This window comes from Onychomys torridus, chromosome 2, assembly GCF_903995425.1.
Source record: "Onychomys torridus chromosome 2, mOncTor1.1, whole genome shotgun sequence".
NCBI classification, from domain to species: Eukaryota; Metazoa; Chordata; class Mammalia; order Rodentia; family Cricetidae; genus Onychomys; species Onychomys torridus.
In genome coordinates this window covers 67642535-67665574 of record NC_050444.1, presented here as the reverse complement: position 1 = coordinate 67665574, position 23040 = coordinate 67642535, and the positions used below count along the sequence as shown (strand labels likewise).

At 49.4% G+C, this 23040-nt stretch overlaps 1 protein-coding gene across 1 annotated transcript in view; it reads left to right on the top strand.

Annotated features, from left to right (window-relative positions):
* Gabbr2 (gamma-aminobutyric acid type B receptor subunit 2) overlaps positions 1 to 23040 on the top strand; it is a 353724-nt gene that overhangs the window by 80220 nt on the left and 250464 nt on the right. The window lies entirely within an intron of this gene.

The window sequence follows — 23040 nt, the reverse complement described above, 5'->3', positions numbered from 1 at the left end:
TTGGGCTCTGCTTTACTGGACGTAGGAAGTATCTGTTCTGTCCTATGGACCCTTCTTCAACAGTTCAGATTTATACATCTCTCTCACTTCTTGCTCTCATGGCACAAAGCCTAACTAATAGATTTTTTTTTTTAAGAGTCAGACTCTTTATAAAATAGGAAAGCATTATAAATAGAAGAGGTCATAGTTAAGGGCCCAGGACACAGTTAGGGGCCCAGGTCACAGTTAGGGGCCCAGGTCACAGTTAGGGCCCTGGGTACCACACTTTCTTCCTCTGCTCTTCCTGTTTGATTCATCAGTCAAGTTCAAGACCCAAGAAACAAAATGCAGAGCACATGGCTTGCCCATCCACCATGGTGAGGTGGGGTGTGCTCAACAGACTTCAGGGGTGTGTGTGGTGGGGTTCAACCCTTAGAAGGAAGAGTCTTTTGGCATGGTTTCAGAATACCATGTTTTTCTGAAATGTGCTTTTGTCTGCTTAATTAAATACAGCCTCAATGACTATATCTCCCCCAAAGTCAAGACTGCAGTAGGAAGAGAGCAAACCCAGTCATTACCCACAAAGTAGCTCCTATTCCGAGGCCCCTGCTATTAAGCCATTTGGAGGGATCCTGGGTAATAAAGGTGGGGCCTTTGTAGTGTCTGAGCCCAGAGCCTAGATCTGTAGTAATTAGCCAGGGTGACTGCCTTGGGGACACAGGCCTCTGACAGGCATGGGCGAAAGTCACATGTATGTATATTAATGGTAAGGACATAAGTAGCAGCTTCTCTTTGGAACGCTCATTTCTACTGATCAGGCCACTCTTTTAAATGCTTTTTAAAAAAAAAAAAAAAAACTTTTACTCTAACGTAGAGCCCAATTGAATGGATGTTGTTCCACTTTTTAGACAAGGAAGCAGAGGCTCAGATTGGTAAGGGGTAACATTCAAGGTCACACAGCCTAGTTTCAAGTCCAGCTCTCCTATGCCCCTCCACTTCTGTCCCCAGTCCCTGTCCCCACCCCTGCCAGTGTTGGTTTGCCACTTGTACCTGGTCCTTGAACTCCCTCTGTCCTTGCTGAGGCTGACCTTAAGCCAGAAGCCTAGTTGAGCCCTCATCTAGAAATCCCATCCAAATTCAGGCAAATTCCAGAACCGCCACCCCACAAACAGCTCTGGGGTCCCTGTGAGCCTCTCTCTGGTCCATGGGGCCCCATACCTATGCCTGTCACCAGCTTTCCTGAGCTATATTGGGGCACTCTCCTCTGGGCACCATCAACCCTTTGTTTACTTCTCTGAGCCACACTGTACCCCACTCTTGAGGCTCAGCCTCTCCTTCAGGAGCAACAGCTGTGCTTCCCTGGGTCCGGGAAGACTGATATGGTTTGGCTTTGCAGCACAGTTTAAGTATTCAGATGCACATGTGTCCGATAGAAACTTGTGGGCATCTCTCACGAAGGGGATTTGTGCTGGGAACCTGTTTAAATGCCACCCATACCGTTTGGGCCAGTGGAGAAGTGAGGCTGTGAGTGGTGATAGGGACCTGAGGTATAGGTTTAGCAGGAAAACACGCTGTCCAAGGGGTTGTTGATAGACAGCTCTGCATCTGCTAGTGAGGAGATTGAGGAAACAAATGCCTCCATCCTTAAGTGAACACTAGCCACAGCGTTAGAATCCGAATAGCATGGCATGTCTACGCTGTGCCCCCTCCCTTCTCCAGAGCCTGGCCAGGGACATACAGATCTCTGAATAGATGGAGTGGAAGGTATCACTGGGCTCCAGCTGTGGGACCCAGCTCTGCCTAGTGTTCCCTTGATGCCCAGGCCCTGGTTTAGGGTTGTGAGTCTCTGTTGTGAGCCAGCTCTGTCATATCTGGTTCCCCTTCTACAGCACAGGGACCAGAGAGAAGAAGCAACAGGGCAAGAGAGGGAGAGCCAGAATATGAAAGTCTGAAGACTTTTAAGGCATTCGGGAGAATGAGGACAAAGTAGTACCCCAGAGCACCCCAGGCCTTTGTCATCCTTAGCTCTCTGTCACTGTGACAAGATTCCTGAGGTCATTCAGTGAAAAGGAGGAAGGTTGGATGTGGGTGAATGCTCAGTCAATACTTACCTTGCATCATGAGGATCGGAGTTGGATTCCTGCGGTGATACGTTGTGTACCCTAATAAACTTGCCTGAGGAGCAGAGAACAGAGCCAGCCACTAGATTAGACATAGAGGTCAGGCAGTGGTAGCACACACCCTTAATCCCAGCACTTGAGATCTCATGCTTTTGCTTGGAATTAAAGGGATTAAAGCAATTCCTAACATATTCTTCAGTTGAATGTGGTGGTGGCACATGTCTGTGGTCTGAAGTAGGAGGACTGCGAGTTCAAGGCCAACCTGAGCTAATAGTGAGAATCTGTCTCAAATCTCAAGTAACAGTAATAACAACAATAATAACAATAATGGTAAGTGTTCTTGGGGAAAATAAATAATCGTAAACAACATGGGCATGGGAAGAGCCTGTAGACAGCGTAAGTGAATGTTGCTTGTTTTTCTGTTTCCCCACACCACCCCTCCCAGACATTGCTTCTTAAAAGGAGTCTAGCAAGAGCTCCCTGTGTAGGTGTGTTTATAGGTGTGTTTAAACCCAGATTCTTTAATCACTATATGCTCCAGTTCAGTTGGTGCCAGGTCACAGGCCCCACTAAGCACATGGCTGACTATGCACAGATGGGTTTGATTCTCTTCATGCTGGTGCCTCTTGCTCTAGGAGGAACTCTCTATGTCCCTGTGGTATAGACAGGTCATCCAATTCTCCTGTGTGAACTGAAGCTCCTAGAAAAAAAGCCACATATGTCTTAAAAGTTCTACTGATCTGCTGATTAGAAGTTTGTGATTGCAGAGTTGTAATATTGCAGATCCAGAGCCAAATGCTCTGAGGCTAGCTTTTCCCCTTCACACTCTGAATAGCTGACCTCGGGGTCTGACTTAATACCCCCATGACTTCCATGTGAAACCACCAACCCCAAAGCTAAAAATGTCACGAGAAAGCACCTGAGACCTATCTGTGAGATTTCCCTGCTCCAACCTGCTTTAGTGATGTTCCCACTGATGTATCTAAAAAGTGACTTGATTTATGACTTTCTTCTGTTCTGTAACTATAAAAGCTTCATGAAAACATTTCCACATTAAAACATGTTATATGGGGCAACCTGAAGCTGTGTTCCTGGGCCGGGGTCACTCATACTTGACTCTTGAATAAACTATCTCTCACTCCCAGTGAGGTGAGAGCTGGTTTTCATCAATACCTGCCCAGATGCCTGTAGTTCCCTGTTGGGGACTAGAGATCAGAGAGGACAAGGGCAGAATCTCCAGGAGTCACCAGACAGATGTGGCTGCCCACCTAGGGCTGGTTTGAGAGACAAGCCTGGTGGAAGCATAGGTCATCTTGCTGGAAGCAGTGGGTCTGTCAGGCGAGCCCAGATGGGGAGAAGGCTGTGACAGAGGAGGCTGCAGGGTGGAGCCGCACCACACTGAGAGAGCTGCATGGGCAGGGAGAAGGCTTGTGTGTCCCAAGAATCTGTTTCTGAACAATAAAATCACCGAGACCTGGAATAAAAAGAACCAGTCTTTGGATGGACTGAGTTTTCTGTCTCCGTTTCTGGTGCAGATCTATCTGATCGATCTTCACATGTGCCCGCCTTCTTGGCACTGCCCCTCCCTGCTCCTTCTCTCTCTATTTTATGGTTTCCAGGATTTGTTTTTAGCAGGCACAATATGACTCAGAAATCACCGACATGAAACAGGGTCTTACAGTTCCCTGAAAGCAAGAGGCTTCCCCAGGCGAGGTCATTGCAGGCAGGACCACTTAGGAAAGCAGCAGGGATGGTGAGGAGGCCCAGAGAGTGAAAGGGGGAGTGGTTTCTCCAGGCAAGGACAGAACATGCTGGGCTGGGATAGCTTAGTGGGTAAAGTGCTTGCCCTGAGAGTGTGAGGACCAGAGTTCAGATCCCCAGCACCACATGAAAAGCCAGGTGTGGTGGTATGTGCTTGTGATCCCAGCCTGGGAGGCAGCACAGGGGTAACCTCTGTCATGTAGTGAGCTCCAGGTTCAAAGGATAAGGTAGAGGGGCTGGAGGAGTGGAGGTCACTGACTAACGGTGTGCATTGCTCTTTTAGAAAAATCTGAGTTCAATTCTCAAAACCTACATGAAGTCTGTATGTAACTCCAGCTCCAAAAAAATCTGATACCCTCATCTGGCCTCCTCAGGGGGTGGTATATGCTTACACACACACACATACACACACACACACACACACACACACACACACACACACACACACACACAGTGGGAAAGGCTGGGCCAGCAGGAGGTTAGGAGCAGTTGGTTTAAAAACCTCAGCAGCCGATCTTGGGCATTGCATTAAACAGCCTTGGCTTGTGTTGAGCCCTGGGTGACTGGGGCAGGTAAAAGGTGGCTGTGATGGTTAATCTCAGTTGTCAACTTGATGAGATCTACAATCACCTTGGAGATGGACCTCTCAGCATACCTGTGGGGCATTATCTTGGTTGGGTTCATGGAGATGGGAGGACCTGCCCACTGTGGGCAGCATCATTCCCTAGGCTTAGATTTTAGCCTGTATGAAAGGGAGAAAGCAAGCTGAACACTGCTTCCTGACTGTGGGCACAATATGGCCCTCAAGCTCCTGTTTCCATGGCTTCCTACCATGATGGACTGGACCCTCAAATTGTGAGCCAAAATAAACCCTGTGTTCCTTATGTTGCTTTTGTTATGGTGTTTTCTCATAGCAACAGAAACATATCTAAGGCAGGCATGTGGATGGTGAACTGGAGAGTGGGCCCAGTAAATGAGGTGGCTCCTGGCCTGGGCTCTGGGTTGGTTTCTTTGAAGATGAAAATCTCACAAGAAAGTTGTTGGTTATCTCAAAAAATAGTCCCACTCTAGGAAAGGTCATTCCAGGGTTATTTAGTAAGCTCCAAGATGTCAAAGCAGAGTAGATCTGTCCCTTTGTGCTAGCTTTATATTCTATGCCAACACGACACAAGCTAAAGTCCTTTTAGAAGAGGCAATGCCCCCAGATTAGTCTGTGGGCAAACCTGTGTGAATTTTGATTTATGATGCATGTGAGAGGGCCCAGATCACTGTGGACAGTGCCACCCCTTGGGCAGGTGGTCCTGAGTTGTGTAAGAAAACAGGCTGAATAAGCCATGGAGAGCAAGCCAGGAAGCAATGTTCATCCATGACCTCTGCTTCAGTTCCTGCCTCCAGGTTCCTGCTCTGCTTGAGTTCCTGCCCTGACTTCCCTCAGGGATGGACTGTTACCTGGAAGTATAAGCTGAAATAAGCCCTTTCCTACCCATGTTGCTTTTGGTCATAGTCTTTATCACAAGAGAAACCCTGAGTCCTTTTGTGCCTTCCAGGCATTTTTTTATTCTTTCTTCTAAACGACACACTGTGACAAAGCATTTCAAACACACTGTCCCCCTCAAGACTCATTATAGATTGAATACTGCTTAAATCCACAGTTGGATTTGAAGAATGGGAATATTTCCCTTTCAGATCTTATTTTTCAAAGAACTATTTGTGCAGGAGGAAGAGCCGCCTTCCGCCTTTCTCGGCCTGGCAATCCGTTTTCTCTGCAGTCCCAGCGCTAGCTGGATGTTGCTGCCTTTTCCCCATCTCTATTTTTATATCTTACTACAGACGCCTGTGCCCATAAACAATACACTGCACAGTTTAAGGAGTAAACACACACCGTACTATGTCTGCAGCCCGGTGCATCTTTCTCCTTTGAACCAGCCCTTTCATAGGTGGTTTCAACTGGCTCATACTTACTGCCGTTGCTGACGGTTCTCCCACCTCACCTTGGGCATTCCTCTGCTGTTCCTCTCTTTCCGCCCTGCTGCTGCGGTTACATCCTTAACTGTTAGTGGGCATTCTAAATTATGGGGATTTTCCTATTAAGATCTTTATATATTTGATATCTTTTACATCTACTGATGTGATAAGCATTGTAACCACATCTACTGGTGCCCAGGATTTGCTCTATATTTCTTATTATGTCCTAGAACTCTGGGTCTAAACTTTTCTTTTTTTTTTTTCTTTTTCTTTTCTTATTTTCTTCCTTTTTTTTTCAAGATAGGGTTTCTCTCTGTAGTTTTGGAGCCTGTCCTGGACCAGCTCTGTAGACCAGGCTGGCCTCGAACTCACAGAGATCCACCTGCCTCTGCCTCCCGAGTGCTGGGATTACAGGCGTGCACCACCAACGCCCGGCTCTAAACTTTTCAGTTGTGGTTATTTTTGTTTTACTGTCAGTGGTTAATTAAAAATGCCAACAGATTTTACTGGTATCTTTGCTCACCACCATTTTTGTGCCACATTCCTTTTTCAGGGCTCACTCTTCTTTTTACTGAGTTCATTCTTAGTGTATACTCTATAGGTGTGGTAAGGGTCAAGGGTGGTCATCCCTCCGTGTTTGGATGTCTTAAATGGTCTCTGTTTCCTTCTTTCCCCGAAGTGATAGTTGAGCAGGGTATAGTATTCTAGGCAAATGTTGTTTTCCTTATGACATCATTATTGTGACTTCTGATTGCTCACAAGAGTCTGCTTGTGGTTCTCCTCCCTCGGGAATTGTCAGCCACTGGCCTGCCAAGGGGGAGGGAGAAGAATTGAATGAGCAGGGTTGGACAGCTTGTGGGTGGATGGAGATAGCTCTCCAGGGACAGCTTCGGTGAGTTAGCTCTACTTTATTCCAGAATATAGGGAATATATAGGATTGGGGATGGTAGCTGGGGCATCACCTAATTTGCATTAAACATCACACACCTATCATAAAGCTCCTAGGATGAGCCTTAGTTATCATCTGTGAAGCATGGTCCTATTGTAATGTGCCAGGCAAAATGTCTAACTACTGTATGGGCAGCAGGGGGAGTGGTCTAGCAGGAAGCTATGCCAAGGGTCACACTAGAGATAAATCAGGCACCCAGGCTTAGGGACAGCTTTCAGATAAGGTCAGGCCTCCAGGCCTAGAGACCTTCTCCAAATAAGGGCAGGTAGAGAGCAGGAAGCCTCGCTGGGGAGGGAGTCCTCCATGTTGCTGAGCTCTGAGAGAGCTACCAGGCCATGGTAGACTGCAGCCTCTGACCAGCAGGGCCTCCCAACATCTGCTGTCTACCCAGTTGTTGACTTCTTATGAACACCCCCACGTTGTCTTAGAGTCTCCCAAGGCCTGACCTGGAAAAGGTTTCTTTTCACCTCCATCGTATATTTTTTAGCCAGATCAAGCCAGCAGCCCAGCTCAGATTCAGGATGATGGGAGAAGCCACAAAGTCACATGACCGAGGCCACAGGGGCAGGGAGCAGGCTAGGTGAGGGCCACTTGGCATTCTCACGTCATTGCTGCACCCCCTTTTGCACCCATGTGGGGACCAGGCAGCACTTGGTAGGACTTCCCACCAGCTTCTGAGGAGAGGAGGTGGTTCCCTGCCGACTCTGCCCCAGTGAGCTTGCTTCTGGTGTCATTTGACATGGAATGTGGCTCTGCCTTCCCTAGGGTGCCGTGACTGTCTCATCCTCTAGAATCTAGGCCCATCATGGGTCTGTTTCACACCCAAAGCCCGGTGGACCCACAGCCTCTCCATTTCAGAGAGGTTCCTTTCTTTAGTGTTGAATTCCATCTTTAAAATCGTTTGTTTCTATCATATTTAAAACTATATGTATTCATGTGGACCTGTGGGGAGGGTTGTGCATATGAGTGCAGGTGCCCAAGGAGGCCAGAGACTTGGGATCCCCCTGGGGTTGTGAAGCCACCCAGTGTGGGTGAAGGGAATCCAGCTTGGGTCCTCTGCGAGAGTGGTGTGCACTCTTAACCGCTGAGCCGCCTCTCGGGCTCCTTGACTCCTATTTTTGAACAACGTTGTGTCTTTCACTTCCCCGTTTTTGCATCTTCTATCATTCTTGTGTGACGGGGAGGAAGAGGCTGAGGAATGTGAGTTGAATTTGAGCCACACTCTGCCTGGGACTCTTGTTCACAACCAACAGTGCTTTGTCACATTCTGCAGGAAGTAGATGAGGTTGTAACAGCATGTCAGGATGGAGGTCACTGTGATCCTGAGAACCGAAGTTCAGACTTGCAGCAGAGGGAGGCTTCCTGCAGTACTACTGTCCCGGGCCCGGACACCCCCAGTGAACACTTGTCCCTAGCTTACCCCTCTTCATCTTGTCTTGCATTTCTCTGCTAAAGAGGAAGGTGTGGCCCCCCAGCTGATGTCTGCTCCCTGGCTGTGGCTGGAGCCAGGGTGGGCATGATATCAGGTGAGCAGAGGAGGTGGCAGTGCCAGACCATGCTGGCTTGGATGGCCACGGGAGGAGTTGCTTTTGATCCCAGACTCCAACCTGGACAGGTTTGGGGCAGAATGAGAAAGGTCAGGGTCCATTTCTGGGATGGCTGCTACCAGGGAAGGAGCTAACAGGCTCCAGATGCTGGAGAGGAGCAGCGGGACTTGAGAGACCCCAAGAAAGGAATGGAAGGGGAGAGGGTAATGCTGAGAAGGCTCCATGCACCGCTGCAAATCCCAAACTTGGATAGCTGCAAACAGCACCCATTTCCTCTCCTCATTCGAGAAGATGGAAGCCTAAGTGTGGCTATCCCTGTTTCCTCTGAAAGGTCTGGAAAATCTACCCTTGCCTCTTCCATCTTTGAGGAGACTCAACCTTCCTTGACTCACGCTTATATTTCTACCTATGGTCACACACCCTCCGCCAGTCTGTCTGCTCTCTCTCCCTCACTCAGGAGTTGCAACCCCTCACCCCCACAGCCCAGCAGGCTCCTCTCAAAGCCCTTAGGTGCTGTTGGCTCTCTTACAAAAGAATTAGCACCTGGATGTAACTTTTGGGGTTCGTTCAGCACTGTAGCTGGTGACTGGGAACCATCATTGGGGGTGCTGACTGTGGGCCAAGCTCTGTGGCTTCTGACTTACAAGATCCCCAGGGCACCGTAGGAATCAGGAACTGGTGTGGCCCATTATTGACAGAAAACCAAAGCTTGAAGGGTTGCACCCACTGTCACAACACCAGGAGGTCACAGAGCTGAGTTTTAGATGTAAACGCTCTGGCTCCCCACTACTCATCCTCACTGCCCCAGTGCCAGCTAGAGGGAGAGACAGAGGGCCCTCCATAAAGAAAAGTGCCTGCTGGAGACATGGGGTGAAACAGGAGGTGGGTTCTGGTGAGCTGCAGATTCTGTTCCCCCTTCAAGGTCAAGGCAGCTGCATGTCAGGGTCTCCCACTCAGCCCACAGCTCCCCTGCCCAGTAAGTGTGGAAAAACCACTGTTGGACCCTCAGTACCCAAAGGCATCTATCTGAGAGACTAGCACAGGGTCTTTGAGAAGGTAAGGTCTCCCTGAGCCACCCAGGGATCCTGGAGCCCAACAATGCCCCAGAACACACTCCTTCCTGCCAGGAACCAGAAAGCCAGTGTGGTCAGTTGTATACACACACACACACACACACACACACACACACACACACACACACACACACACACACATTCTCTGCTCACTGCCAGAAACCCATCTGCAAGCCCTGCCTCAAAGTCTGCATCTACTTCCTCCTGGCCAGGGGCTTAGGACTCAGCTCACCAGGCTGGGTTATATCTTGGAGAGATGAGGTGCCCTGTTGTATATGAAAACTACCCTGTTATATGTCCAGAAACTCATTCCTGCCCTTTTTCATGCTCACCTGAAACCTGGGTAAGCCTTGGATTGTGTGGGCTGGGGAAACATATGGCAAGCAAGATAGAGGCAGGTCCAAGGGAAAAGATAGAATACACCGGCCCGGTAGATGTCAGCGGCAATGGAGCTGGAAGGTGGATGCCTGAGTTGGGTGGAGGAGGAACTGGAAGGAGAAAGGGGCCAGGTTCCCAGGCTGGAAGCATGGAGCATTGGTTTTTTTCTGAGGCACAATTATCTTTCAGTTGCAGAAGTTCTCTGCTGATATAGATATTTGCACCTTTAAAAAAAAAAAGAAATGTGGTAATTAAAAAAAAATAATGATAGTAGACACCCTAGTGTTTCATGATGTACCAGGCACAGGTCCAAGTTTATCCATATCTGCTCATTTCAGCTGATCCTCCCACCAACTGCAGGGAGTAGGTCCCATTATTGCCTCTTGTGGGAGAAGAGAGAAGGTGGATGAGGTGGGGTGATGAGCCCACATCTCATGGCTAGTCTGCAAATGTCACATTGGCTTGAAGCTTAAGCTAAAGAAAGTTTGAAAGGGTCAGAGCACTTAGAGGCCCTTCTTGTCACAGCCTCAAATGGTACCTGCAGTTTGGGGCCCAGAGAAGATAAACTGTGCAAAGTAAAACCCTTCACCACCTAGGAATCACGGCAGTGGCCGTCCCCAAAGCTGGGCTTGTGAGTTGTGCCAGCATATGCTGGTGGCCATCACAGCAGCTCTGTGAGGCCTGGGAGGGAAGGTGACTGGAGGTCCATATGGAGGTCCTAGCAAGTGTGCAGCACAGCCCTAGTGGGTGGCAGCTTGTTCCACCCTCTTTGGCAACCCTATCTCTACCCCTTTCTCACTAAGAGCTGTGCTGCCTTGGTCTCTGGCACTTTCAAGGAAGGTGCAGTAGGCTGTCTGCTCGCCCACAGCATTGCACATCCTTGCTCAGCCCTGGCAGTAGAAGAGAGGACATGGCTGCCTACACTGTGCCCCATCCACACATATTGCCTGCTCTGTTACTGTTTGCAGCATTGCAGCCTTCCCATGTATGTGCCTCGTCACCTCTTAACAATGGCTACAGCTTTGTTTGGGGCAACGATGCTGGGAAGGAGACCAGGAGGAGAGCCACCAGATCAGCCTTGGTTCTTCCATCCCCAGCTCCAGGGTGATAACTGATTATGTAATCAGTGCTTAAAGAATGGTCAAGGTCCTGGGAGTCAGGAGGTCTGGCCTGAAGCGCCAAGCCTTTAGTGAACCAACTATATGTCCATAAAAAGTCACTTAACCTCTCAGAGCCATAGTGTCCCTTCATGGGTAGTGTGGGGGCTCGTTCTGACTTATAGATGTAGGTGATAACGAGGGTCCAAAGAAGAATGTGACATGTTTTTATAAACTGGAAAAGCAGAGCACGTAGCATTGTTATCATTCGCTTTACAATGACTACTGTTGTTAGTGCTAGCTGGAGGAATTTATAGCCTTTGGGGGATCTTACTTATCTCTCTAAAACAGGGCACTCCTTGGCTCATGAAATGAGGCGCCTGAAAAAGACAGGGCCCAGTAGAGTGGAGGCATTTACTGATAGGCACTTCTGCTGGGACTAGCATCTGCATGGCATTCAAGCGGTGCACGTCTAAGGGACAATCTCCCAGCAGGTAGTTGCAGCTCATGAAGACATGGGCCAAGAAGCAGTCTTCAAGGGTCACTTCGCTGTACATGGTGAATGAAAGGGCAGAGCAAGAAACTCTATCTTCTTGGAGAAACACCAAACCAAAATGGGGGGCTGGTTGCCGGTTCAACTGGGTTGAGGGGGAGCTAGAGTATGGACCAGGACCCCAAGGACTTAGGCGGACTCACCATCTGTGACCCCAGGTTGCTGCCTGAATGAGCAGGAGTACACCTGATCATCAGGTGCTTATTAAACAGGGAGCAGCCAGGGGGAGTTCAGTGTGGGTAGGTCTAATTTAAGAAGCCACATTTTAAAGAGCTGTCTTCAATGGAGAGGCCCACACCTTTGAAAGGACCACCCTGGGCCCTGGGTGGGTCTTTTAGACCTAGCTTCTAGTTCTTACAACCTATCCTGATCTCCTTTAAAAATGCACAAAACACAGTATTCTGTCTCTACTTACCTATATCCCAGACACAATTCTAAAGGCTCTTGTGCTTTAGAGGGGTGAATTGTATGTTATGAGAAGTGTATCTCAATAAGGCTGTTTTTAAAGCACGCACAGAACACAGTGCCAATCTGAATTCTCGGTGTTGTTTTCCACAGAACAGCACCATTGAAGGAAGGTTCTCGGCGTTTGTGAACTGGGGCTAAGGCTGTTGCTTCTCGCTGTTCTAATTATGGTCCCCAAAGCTCTCAGTGGGAAACAAAACTCAGAATATTCTTTCTGAAGATCTTGTGTGCTACCCTGGAAGGTCTGTTTTTGCAAAATTAATCAGCTCTGGGCCAGTTTCTCCTCCTGAACCGGCTGGGATTTCTGAGCTATGCGGGAGCCAGCATGCTCAGGGAAAATCATTTCTTCTTCCTGTGTTAGTGTGCAGTGCTTTGCTTCAGCCAGCTGACGTGCCAGGCCCCGGAGCGGGGTGCAAAATGCAGAGATGCAATTCTTGCCTTGAGGGAGTACCAAAAAAAAGGAAATAAAAATAGCCAACATATATCTTCAATATGAAGGAGTGGAGATATTGCAAAGCCCACTGAGGGTCTCAAGAGAATAACACCAACCAGGGGGAACTGAATGAAAATCAATTGCAATTCTTTTTCTAGGCAGAAACTACTCCCTAAAAAGTAATTAGAAATATTAAATTCCTCCTCTCTCCAGCATCAAAGAATGTCGTCCATTGAGGGAACACAGTGGAAAAATTCCAGCCCAAATCCATCGCTCTAAAACAGCCGCTCAGATCTGGGGTGCAGCAGATAGGGAGGGTGCTGCTAGGAGACCCACTTCCAGCCTTTGGGATCTTGTTTATCTCTCTGACACAGGGGATGCCTGGGAAAGTGAAGTGAGGTGTGCCACAGGAAGCAGGACACAGACTGCAATGCGTATTTACAGTTTCCTTCCTTAACGCAAACTCACTGAGCATCGGGTCCAACTTGCTGAACAGCCTGAGTCCTAACTTCGGAGCATCGGTAACAATCAAGTCATCCTAGCAGCAATCACTCGGGGTGGCTGAGTCCTCCAGTGCCTGGAGCCCACGTCATTCTGTCCCCTATGTCCCTCCCCACAGCTTTATAAAGGAGCCAGTGCACTTGCTGTGTGGAGACCCTGAGGCCCATCCAGAAAGGCCGAGCACCTTGCCAACCACCACCTACCTGCACCTAAGCTGTGCCCACCACTGTCTGCCGAGTCCCAGACTCTCTGCTGCAGATGTGGCTCCCCACTTTGTGGCAGGTGCAAGGAGTTGCTCTCTGGCACAAGTTTTCTTGATTATTTCTGTTATTTAATTAAATTAAATTAATTAATTGATTTAATTTGTTTATTTATCTATCTACCTAACTATCTATTTTTGGTTTTTTAAGACAGGGTTTCTCTATGTTACAGTCCTGGCTGTCCTGGAACTTACTTTGTAGATCAGGCTGGCCTCTAGCTCACATAGATCTGCCTGCCTCTTCCTCTCAAATCCACCCGGCTATTTCTGTTATTTTTATTGGTTGTGTTTCCTGAGTGACACAAGCAGCATTTTCCAAAATACACTTGGCACTCAGCTTTCCTGGTGGCTGAGTGGTTTGTGTTGAGCTGGACAAGATCCCCTTCCCAGGCAAGTGGTCACCAGAAACCTACAGCATTGTGGGTTGTGCATCCATGTGCATCCATGTCCAGCTCTGCTGACAACACTCACCTTCCTGCAGGACACTCAACAGCCTCAGGAACATTCACAATGATCAGCCTTCAGCCTACAGAGGCCTCGGCCTACCATGGCTGCATGAGATAAACATAGGAAGATTCTTTAAGAGCTGGTGTGATTGTTTCAAAGGCCTCTTAACTTTGTAATGGTGTCTTCCTTCCCATGCTGTCTCCTCTTATCCTCTTAAGATTAAATTGTGGTGACAGATACTGTTGGAGTTTCCACAATTATTTTTGAAAGCTGATACCAACCTTTATTAAATTTAAGAACTTTAGCCGGGCGGTGGTGGCACACACGCCTGTAATCCCAGCACTTGGGAGGCAGAGGCAGGTAGATCTCTGTGAGTTCGAGGCCAGCCTGGTCTACAAAGCGAGTTCCAGGACAGCCTCCAAAGCTACAGAGAAACCCTGTCTCGGAAAACCAAAAAAAAAAATAAGAACTTTAAATTTCTTTAAAATATACTCTCTTCAAAACAATACAAGAATGTGAGCTCAAACCTAAGAGATTATTCACCTCAAAAATGAATAGGCAAAGGCTGGGTATGATGGTGGACACCTTTAATTTCAGCAATGGGCAGGCAGAGGCAGGGGGATCTCTGTGAGTTCAAGGCCAGCATGGTCTATATAGTGAGTCCCAGGGCTGCATAGTGAGACCCCCGTCTCAAATAAAATTTTTTAAAAAGGCTTGCAAGTAAGTTTGTGTGTGTGTGTGTGTGTGTGTGCAAGGACTCATTGATTATATTGAAATAACTTTGACCAATAGATAAGAAAAAAAGAAAAATCCAGTTTTACGGAGTTGCACAGACACTTTTATATAAATGTATATTCCTCTTACAGATAAAGGAATGATATCTAAGTGTCCAAATACAAATGCTACCCACTCCAGCAACAATATCACAGAAATGCAAAGGATTATGTTCTTGGGGCAACCATTACCCAGGTCGACTACAAATAGAGTGAAGGCTGCTGAGAATGTGGTGTGGCCAGAATGCTGGTTCCTCAATGACCTCACTTAGAAAACAAATGGCAAGCATCCTGGTATCTTGATCCTTCTGCTGATGAAGTTGAGCATTTTCCAACAGGCTGGAGTCTGGGCTTGGCTATGGTGCACTCTGTGGATGTGGGCAGGGTGGAAGAGGCCTGTCATGATCGGGGAGGCTTTGGAGCAGAAATCAGCATGCAAGCTGTGTGCAGAAAGGTGACGAGAGAGGTGCTCGCTAGGGAACAGGAGTGTGGATCTACTTTTCATGCTCCGGAGATCACTGTAGACAGAAGCAGGACAGCAGAGGGGAGGGGCAGCCTGGAAGCAGAGGCACCTGCCTCAGCCCTGGAGACATGAGGAGGCACAGGGAGGGTGAGGAGGCCGAGTGGCTGTGCAGAGGACTCAGGGCTGTACTGGGCCTGAGTGGTACAGCCACTCACTCATGCAAGGCCACCTCCCGACTTCTAGCCTGGCAACCTGCAGAAGGGCATGGTAATACTGATACTAAGGCAAATAAGGAAGATAGAAGCCGTGCCTGATGAGGTTCCTGGGCGCTTGCTGAGAGTCCTCCCTGTGAGGAAGGCTTGTACGGAGAGGGCTGCTCCACATTCGCGTCTGGATCCCCTCTTTGCACATCACCCTGGTGTCTCACCTTCTGCGGCATTGGCTAGGATTCTGAGGGAGCCAAAGATCCAGGTTTGGACCAGTGGTAATTTGTGACCTGGAGCCGTGAGGAGGCAGCTGGGATGGCTTCTGGAGATGCTGACTTGTGGGTGCGGCTGCTGCTGAGGAGGGTGGAGTGGCCTGTGGAGAACTGTTTCGTCCAGCCGCCCTGCCTGGCAGAGCTTTTAGAACATGCCTGGCCCTTCTTTTGTTCTTTCCATTTACTCATTCTTGAACTTTTGCTTTTGGAAAAAAAAGCCAATATTTTTTCCTCTTTCGGTGCAGTAGAAGAGGGATAAGCCGCCTCACCCCTCCCACCCCCACCCACTCCCCACCCCCCATCCCCTGCCAGCTCTGGAAAACCACACCAAAATGCTCCTTTCTTGGTTGGCCTCCATACATTAAATCTCCTGTGTGTAGACTCTGTTCTAGAGATCATTGCTCCCTACAAACCCTTCCATCTGCTTTGGGCCCATGGGCCTGGACATCTTTGACCTCCCACCCAACCTCTTGTATTCTTGCCCCATCTTCCAATCCTGAACACCATCCTTTCTTTCTCACTTGGAAAAATGCTCCTGGTGCCTCCTGAGTAGGGTCCCAAGTCTGGTATGTGTCCTGGATTTACACTGAGCCTCTAAATAACACATCTATGTCCCCTGTTGACACTATTGCAGGCTATGGGTTAGGGGTGTAGATACCACTTTCTCTGTGGGACAAGGAGACCCCTCAGCCTGACATTCAAGGCCATTTGTAATTTAACTTCAGTTGGTTTAAGAGAAAACTCTAGGGACAGCAAAATGGCTCTGTGGGTGAAGGCCCATGTCACAAAGCCTGACGCCTTGAAGTTTGATCCCTGGGACCCACATGGTAGAAGGAGAGAGCTGACATACAGGGACAAGTTATCCTCTGACCTCTACTCACTTACTGTGACACACACACACACACACACACACACACACACACACACACACATGCCCACATGCCCACATGCACACAACAAATTAAAACAAGGTGCGCTGCATTTTAAAAAGAGAGAAAATACCCTTACCAGAGCTGAGACTTGGAGGGTATCCTGGTGTCAGGGAGGCTTTATGGGGGAGGGCATGTTGATTGATGGCCAGCTCTACAGACTCTCCTGTACAATAGAGCCTGCACTGCTCCAGAAGTATGTGTAAAGAGGACCCAAGTCCATGTAGCAAGGCACAGATGCCATGGAGGACCATACCACCCTGCTCTTCCCTTCAGGTATTCACCGTTGGCTTGGAGAATCCACCATCCAGGTAGCATTTTCTGGAAGCTGTGTTATTCACGTGTCTCACTCACTCAGACAAAATATCTGAAAGTGGCTTCGGGAAGGTTTGTTTGTCTCACAGTTTAAGGGTCCTGTCCATCATGGCAGGGACCCCACAGCAGCAGGACCTTGAGACAGCTGCTCATGAGTCCACAGTCAGGAAGGAGACAGAGACGGCGCTGGTGCTCAGGCCAGAATCCCAGCCAGTATAGTGGCGCCTCTGATACTCAGGGGCATTCAGGTCAAATCTTCCCACTTTAGTTAACTTAATCTGGATAATCCCTTATAGGCATGCCCAGAGGCTGGTCTCTTCTGTGAGTCTAGATCCCGACATTGACAATTAACACTAACTTTCCAAAAGCCTGTGTATAAAGTCATCAGAAAGACCTGTGTGGTCTGATGGTGGTGGAGACCCTAAGCCCGCCCAGCAGACTCACATTAATTTAGTCTGCTTTTCAGGGGGTCCCTGGGAGCTGGAAGTCCTAAGACTAGAATGTTTACCTTCTAGGCTACCAGAGACCCTACCCAGGAGCAAGATCCTCCTTATCTCTCCCCACTGGCCCAGCAATGGGTGGGCATCTTCTTTGTGTCTCCTGTAGTTTGGAAAGATGGTACAGAGCTCAAGGTCAGTGTCGGGCCTAGGAGAGATGGTGCCTCTGTGTCTCATTCCCAGGTGGGCTCACTCCGGGGCATAGGGCAGGAAGGGAGCCAGCAACATACACAGACTTGGTCATGAAGGGCAGAGGGCAACCCCCTTGGAGGACCTGTGTTCATCCACATGGCCTATGGTGGGCTCAGGGCTGTGGAAGGGTGTGGTGCTGTCCCATGGGTGACTGTACTCCTGGTCACTGGGTGGCCTTCCAGATCCTGGGTCTTCGAGCCCTGCAGAAATACATCCAGGCACTGCTCTGCTGCCTCCAGCTGGGCCTGCCTCACTCAGAGGGTGGAAGTTCCAGCCCCCACCCCAGTTAGCTCTGTTACACACAAGCTGCTCTGGTACAACTTTGAAGATTTTCTTCTCCTTTCCTATGCAAAGTTTCAGTTTTTCGGTAAACAGTAATTAAAACCAACATACACAGAGACAACAATGCCACATTTTAATTTATTTATTGCGGCTGACTGCATCGCCAGCCTCCTACCAAACTCCTTTGTTTTCTTGAGCAGCACGCTGCATCAGTGATCTGGCTCACTGTGTGGCTTTGTGTTCCCTCTGCTTCTGGAGAAGGTGGGTGATGCTGTGTGGGTGTAGGGTCACAATCCTGCAATCCCGTCCTGTATTTAATGCTTTGGCTCAGGACAGTGGGGCGGTCCTGTCCCCCTCTATTCAAACGCTCTCACCTCCCACCCCTCTCCTCCTTCCCTCTTCTTCCTCTAGCCCTCTCCTCTTCCCCCCCCCTCCAAGAAGCCTCTCCTACGTCCAGTCCACTCCACAGGTGTCATTGTCTAGCTCTGTGACACCCTCACACCCTCCAATGTTACCAGCAGTGCATGCTGGGTCCTGCGGTCCTCTGCCACACACCCTTCCCCCCCCCCACACACACATTCTGGTTCTTCCTCCTCCGAGAGTATTGCTGGAAGCTTCCATGTCTGTGTCATCACCCAGGTGGCTCTAGGGACCAAAGATGACCAGGACGCTTATTGCTACTTCATTCTTGACACCCTGTCCCCAGACTCCCGGGGCCTCTGCGTAAGCATGTGGATGGCTACTCCACGCTAGCTCCTCCTCCTCAGCTAGCCTCGTGATGCGCTGGTGTACGCTCTAGATCTTGGATCTCTGAACCTATAGAGTGGGGACATGGGCATTGCCATGATGAGTAGGGTTTGGCACACCACACAGCAAGCCTCAGGAATGGAGAGCTGTTACGATCCGCAAGTGTGTCCTCAGGACCCAAGCAGACACTCAGTCCTTGTGCATCGGCCCCAGCATGTCAATTGTGACCATCCAGTTCCTGACTTAAGGATTAGATTTAGCACTCCATTAGTATGTGTGGAACCCAGCACCTCTGGGACTGTGTGTTTTACAGCATGCGATGGTGCTGAGGTGGACTGTCCTGAATCCTGGGCCCACAGGATTGTCGTGTGGGCTCAGACAAGCCACTCCTTGGGTTTCCTGGCAGAACACTGCACCATTTGGCCCAGTTGGCTCCATGAGCCCTTCTTGACTGAACTTTCCTTGGATATGGGTCATAGTGATAGGACACCCATGGAGGTGGCCACACTAGCTGTGGTTGAGAAAGCAAATTGGCACTGGGCAACATGGAATGTCCCACCTCCCTGTGGAGGGCTTGCACACACATCCTTTATAGGCTTTGAGGAGAAGAGCTATAGACACCCTCCACACATCTTGAGCAGGATGCCAAGGGGGCATCCCACCCACTGCTTGCTGTCTCATAAGGGAAGCAGATCTCAGAAGAACCTGTGAGAACAAACCTCCCACCATGGAAGCCAGTGCCTTACAAAATGCACGCAAGGATAGAGACTGATGGTGGCAGAGTCGGCACGTCTGGTTGTCATGCCAACGGATTGTTCTGAAATAGCAATCAGGAGCAAGGGGTGGGTCCCCATATGGTCCTGTCGTGTCCACACTGCCCTTTCCTTCAGTGTTCCTTCCGAAGCTGGCCCAGGCTTTTATAGGAACGAAATGGGGGGTGAGGTGCTCGGAGCGGCCTCTCTCATCTGTATTGATTGGCACTGTGTAGATGTGAGTGAGGAGGATGCAGTGAGCCCACACCCCAAGGCCTGGTAGTGACTCCTTCCACCGGGCCTGTGCAGTGAACACTTATTTAGCACCCAGGGTTACAGGTACAGGAGGTCCTGAGATAATCCTTGGAAGATCCTGCCATGTTCAGGCATTCCTGGAGTATAGCTCGCCCCCATGCACTGAATGAATGAACTCGTTTAACCCTCAACTAGCCATATGAGGTACATAGTTATGATCCTTGAGGTGGCTGGGCACTGAAGCAGGGAGCCTCAAGAGCCTGCCAAGGTTGTTCAGCTGTGGGATTTGAACTCAGAGACTTACCTCAGAGCCTGGTTCTTGTCCACTGTGTGTGAGAAAGATGGGATGAAGACTGCCATGCTGTCTCAGGGTTCTCCCTTCAGGGTTGTTCTGGTCCAGCCACAGGGAGGACATCCACTCAGAAAGGCTAGAGAAAGAGCAAAGACAGACTCAACCAGCTGCCATGGCAGAAGCCACACCTCTCTTAGGAGTTTAGGGACCTGGGACTGATTGAGGCAGGTATGGCGTCAAGGGGGAGTCCACGGGTGCTGGTAAACTTGCTGTGTGGGCTCTGGGCAGCCTCTTCCTTCTCAGTGGCTCTTCCTCACCTGCTCAGGAGTTCCAGGCTGCTTGCTCAGGTTCGGCCCATAGGTAACAATCCATTTCACGTGTCTGTGTAACAGTGAGTTGGTTCTGTTTGCACTGCTCTTTGCTGTTGTGCTAAAGTCGGGTTTGAAAAATGCTCTCCCCACCTGGAGGAGGTAAAGCGTATCCCTGCGCTCCCCGCCCCAGAGGACGGGGTGAAACTAATGTCTCCCCATCCTTCACGTGGGGACGCAGAGCCCACTGCTGTGTTTGATGGAGTGTGGCAAAATACACACAGAACTTGCTATTTTAGCCAAGGAAGTGTGAATTCAGTGGACTCCATTGCACACTGGTGTCACTGTCACCACCATCCGTCCCCTCAACTTTTTCATCTTCCCACCCCGCAACTCTGCTCTTATAGGTACCTCAGTCAGTGGCCTGTGGATGCCACCCAGCCCAGGGCAGCAGTGACAAACATGTCCCAACACAAAACCATACACTTACTTCAAACATTACAAGTGTGTTGTGTGTGTGAGTTCTGGATTTGCTAAGTGAAGTGTGTGGTTCTCAAACGTAAACTGTGTTAGGTAATGACACTGAGTTCTAGCGTTGGCAGGCTGGGCATGCCTGCAAGAATAAAACCAGCTCTGGCCCCTGCCATTTCCCTATGGCTGCCAAGGCTTTTTTTTCCCCCCTTCCTAGTAAGTAGTAAGAATTAACAATTTTTCAAAGCTCAGCAACAGATCTGTTAAACCTAAGAAGAAAACCAAGCAAGAGTTTCAGAGCGAAGTTGATACTCAGGGAAACACTATTATTTTCCGTTATAAGATGAGGAAATCCTGGCATGGCCGCCTATCCCTTGGAGAGTGTATGAAGGCATGGTTTCTTTGCCCTTGGATGTGGCAAAGGGCCAAGAGACTGTGACAGACTTCTGGGTAAGAGGACCAGTGGTGGTTACATAGTGTTCATTTTCCCCTGAGTCTGAACCCCTCAGTGGGACCAGAACCCAGTTTTGAAAGGGGCTCTGGCAGAACTTTCTTGAGGAGTATGGATCTACCACATTCATGGAATCTTCCAGAACACTGGGAGCTCAGAGAACACCAGAGGCTCCCTGAGACAAGGGTCCTGAGGATCAGTGACAGGAGACACTTGCCCCAACATCACAGTAAATGGCAGATTCATTCCCCAGCAGCCCCCAACTTTAGGTCAGACAACAGCAGCCCCTCAATGTCTGGATTTTCTTAGGTCACAAAAGGTGTTGTACATTCACCCAATCTACAGTCTGCATTTGAGGAAGAGAAGTTCCTGAGACTTTCTGTTGCAAACCCAGGAGGGGAACATCCTATCTAGGAGGAGTCAGAGTTGGCATGTTACCACTCGCAGGCTCTGCCGAAGCCACAATTCTAGTGCCTGGGGCTAGTCATGAAGGCTCAAAGACCTTCCCCATGGGGGTCTCCAGCCTCCAGATCGGGCAGTTCTGAGCGGCTGTTTGCACTGGCCTGCTTCTGGCTTAGGCACGTCCGGTAGAAGACAGCTTTCCCCAAAGCATCAGTTTTTGTGAGGTTGCTTTAATTAGGGATGGAAGCAATGGTGGTAGTTTACGAGTAACCGCTTGTTACCACTCATTCCCCAGAGGGCTCTCAAGCCCTCTGCCCCGCAGCACCCCCACCCACAGCTCCTCCCCCATTCCCTCACACACTTGTCTTGCAGAGGCTCCGGCCATTCACTGCATCATCTGGGGTTGGGAGGAATGTCATAACGTGAGCGTGGGTACCAGTGTCACTGGCTCCTGGCTCTTCCTTCAGTTTACTTTGCGTTATTGCTCATAACCCTGTTACACCCATGTCACCTGCCCCCTTATAATCTCCCACTCACTAACTCTTTCCTGTCTTACTCATCAATCTCCCTCCCCTACTGGAACGACCACTCCTCCAGGGCAGGGATTTTGTTCCCTGCAGTGTCCCTGGTACCTGAACAGTGCCTGTCAGAGGGGTACACCATCAATTCCTGTGGTGTAAATGAATTACGGAATGCATGTCTTGCTCACCGTGGGCCGCCCTTCCCACCCTCCCATCCGGATGACCCCTTGAGCATCCAAACCCTGCATAAGCAGTGGCACCTTTGGCTGCAGGAAATTCTCCCTCACTCCTAGTTCTGGTCCAGGAGCCTCCTAGGCCCCACACTTTGCCCATTCATGATGTACTTTCCCACCAGCTATCATTGATGTATGTGGTCCCCCCAAATAGCATCCCTTGAGATCTTAACCCCCGAGACAATGGCCTTAGGAGGGAGTGCCCGGGGGAGGTGATTGGATCATGAGGGTGGAGCCCTCATGATGGCATCGGTGTCCTTATAAAAGAGGTTCAAGGGAACTTGCTCCCATCATGTGAGTTGGTAGCAAGAGGCCACTGTCTTAGAGCCAGGAATTGGAACCCTCAGTAAACACTGAACCTCTTTGATCTTGGACTCCCCAGACTCAGAACTGGGAATAAGTGTCTGTTGTCCATATGTCCTCATGTCACACCCAGTCCATGGCGTTTTGTCCCAGTGCCTAAATGGACAAAGACACTACATTATGCTGTGACTGTTCCTTGGCTCCTCTTTTTCCCATGCACTTGTGAAGATGGGCTCTGACTTCTTCCCTCTGTTTGCCCAAATCCTGGCAGAGCTTGGCTGGAAGGAGAGCTTCTGTTGATTCCTAATTCATCAGACTGAGTAAACAGAGCACTCAGGGCTGGCTGAGGCTGCAGGGCTGACTCCACATGACCCTTCAGTGGTCAGGCTTTCTGCACTGGTCAGCTTCCCATTTCTCTAACAAAATGTTGGACATGGGCTACTTATGATTAGAGAAGTGTTTCTAGCTCACAGTTTTGGAGACTCAAAGTCCAAGTCAAGTTAATTCAAGAGTTGGGTACATCGGTTTGGCCTCTGGTGAAAGTGGAAGTTGGCAGCACACCAAAATGGAAGTGTATTTAGGAGCAAAGGGTCCCACTTCAGCTCTGAGTTGAGAGAGGGGGTGGGCCCAAACCCAGGTTTCTTACCAATCCTTGCATTAGTTCCTTTCTTCCCTGCTGTGACCAAATACCTGTCGAAAGCAAGTTAAGGGAGATCGGGCTTATTTTTGCAGTATGAGGGGATATGATCCATCATGATTGAGGGTGGGGTCATAGTGGCAGGGGAGTAAGGTGTGGCTGGTCATGTTGTATCCAGAGTCAATGTGCTGGTTTGTTTTCATCAACTTCAC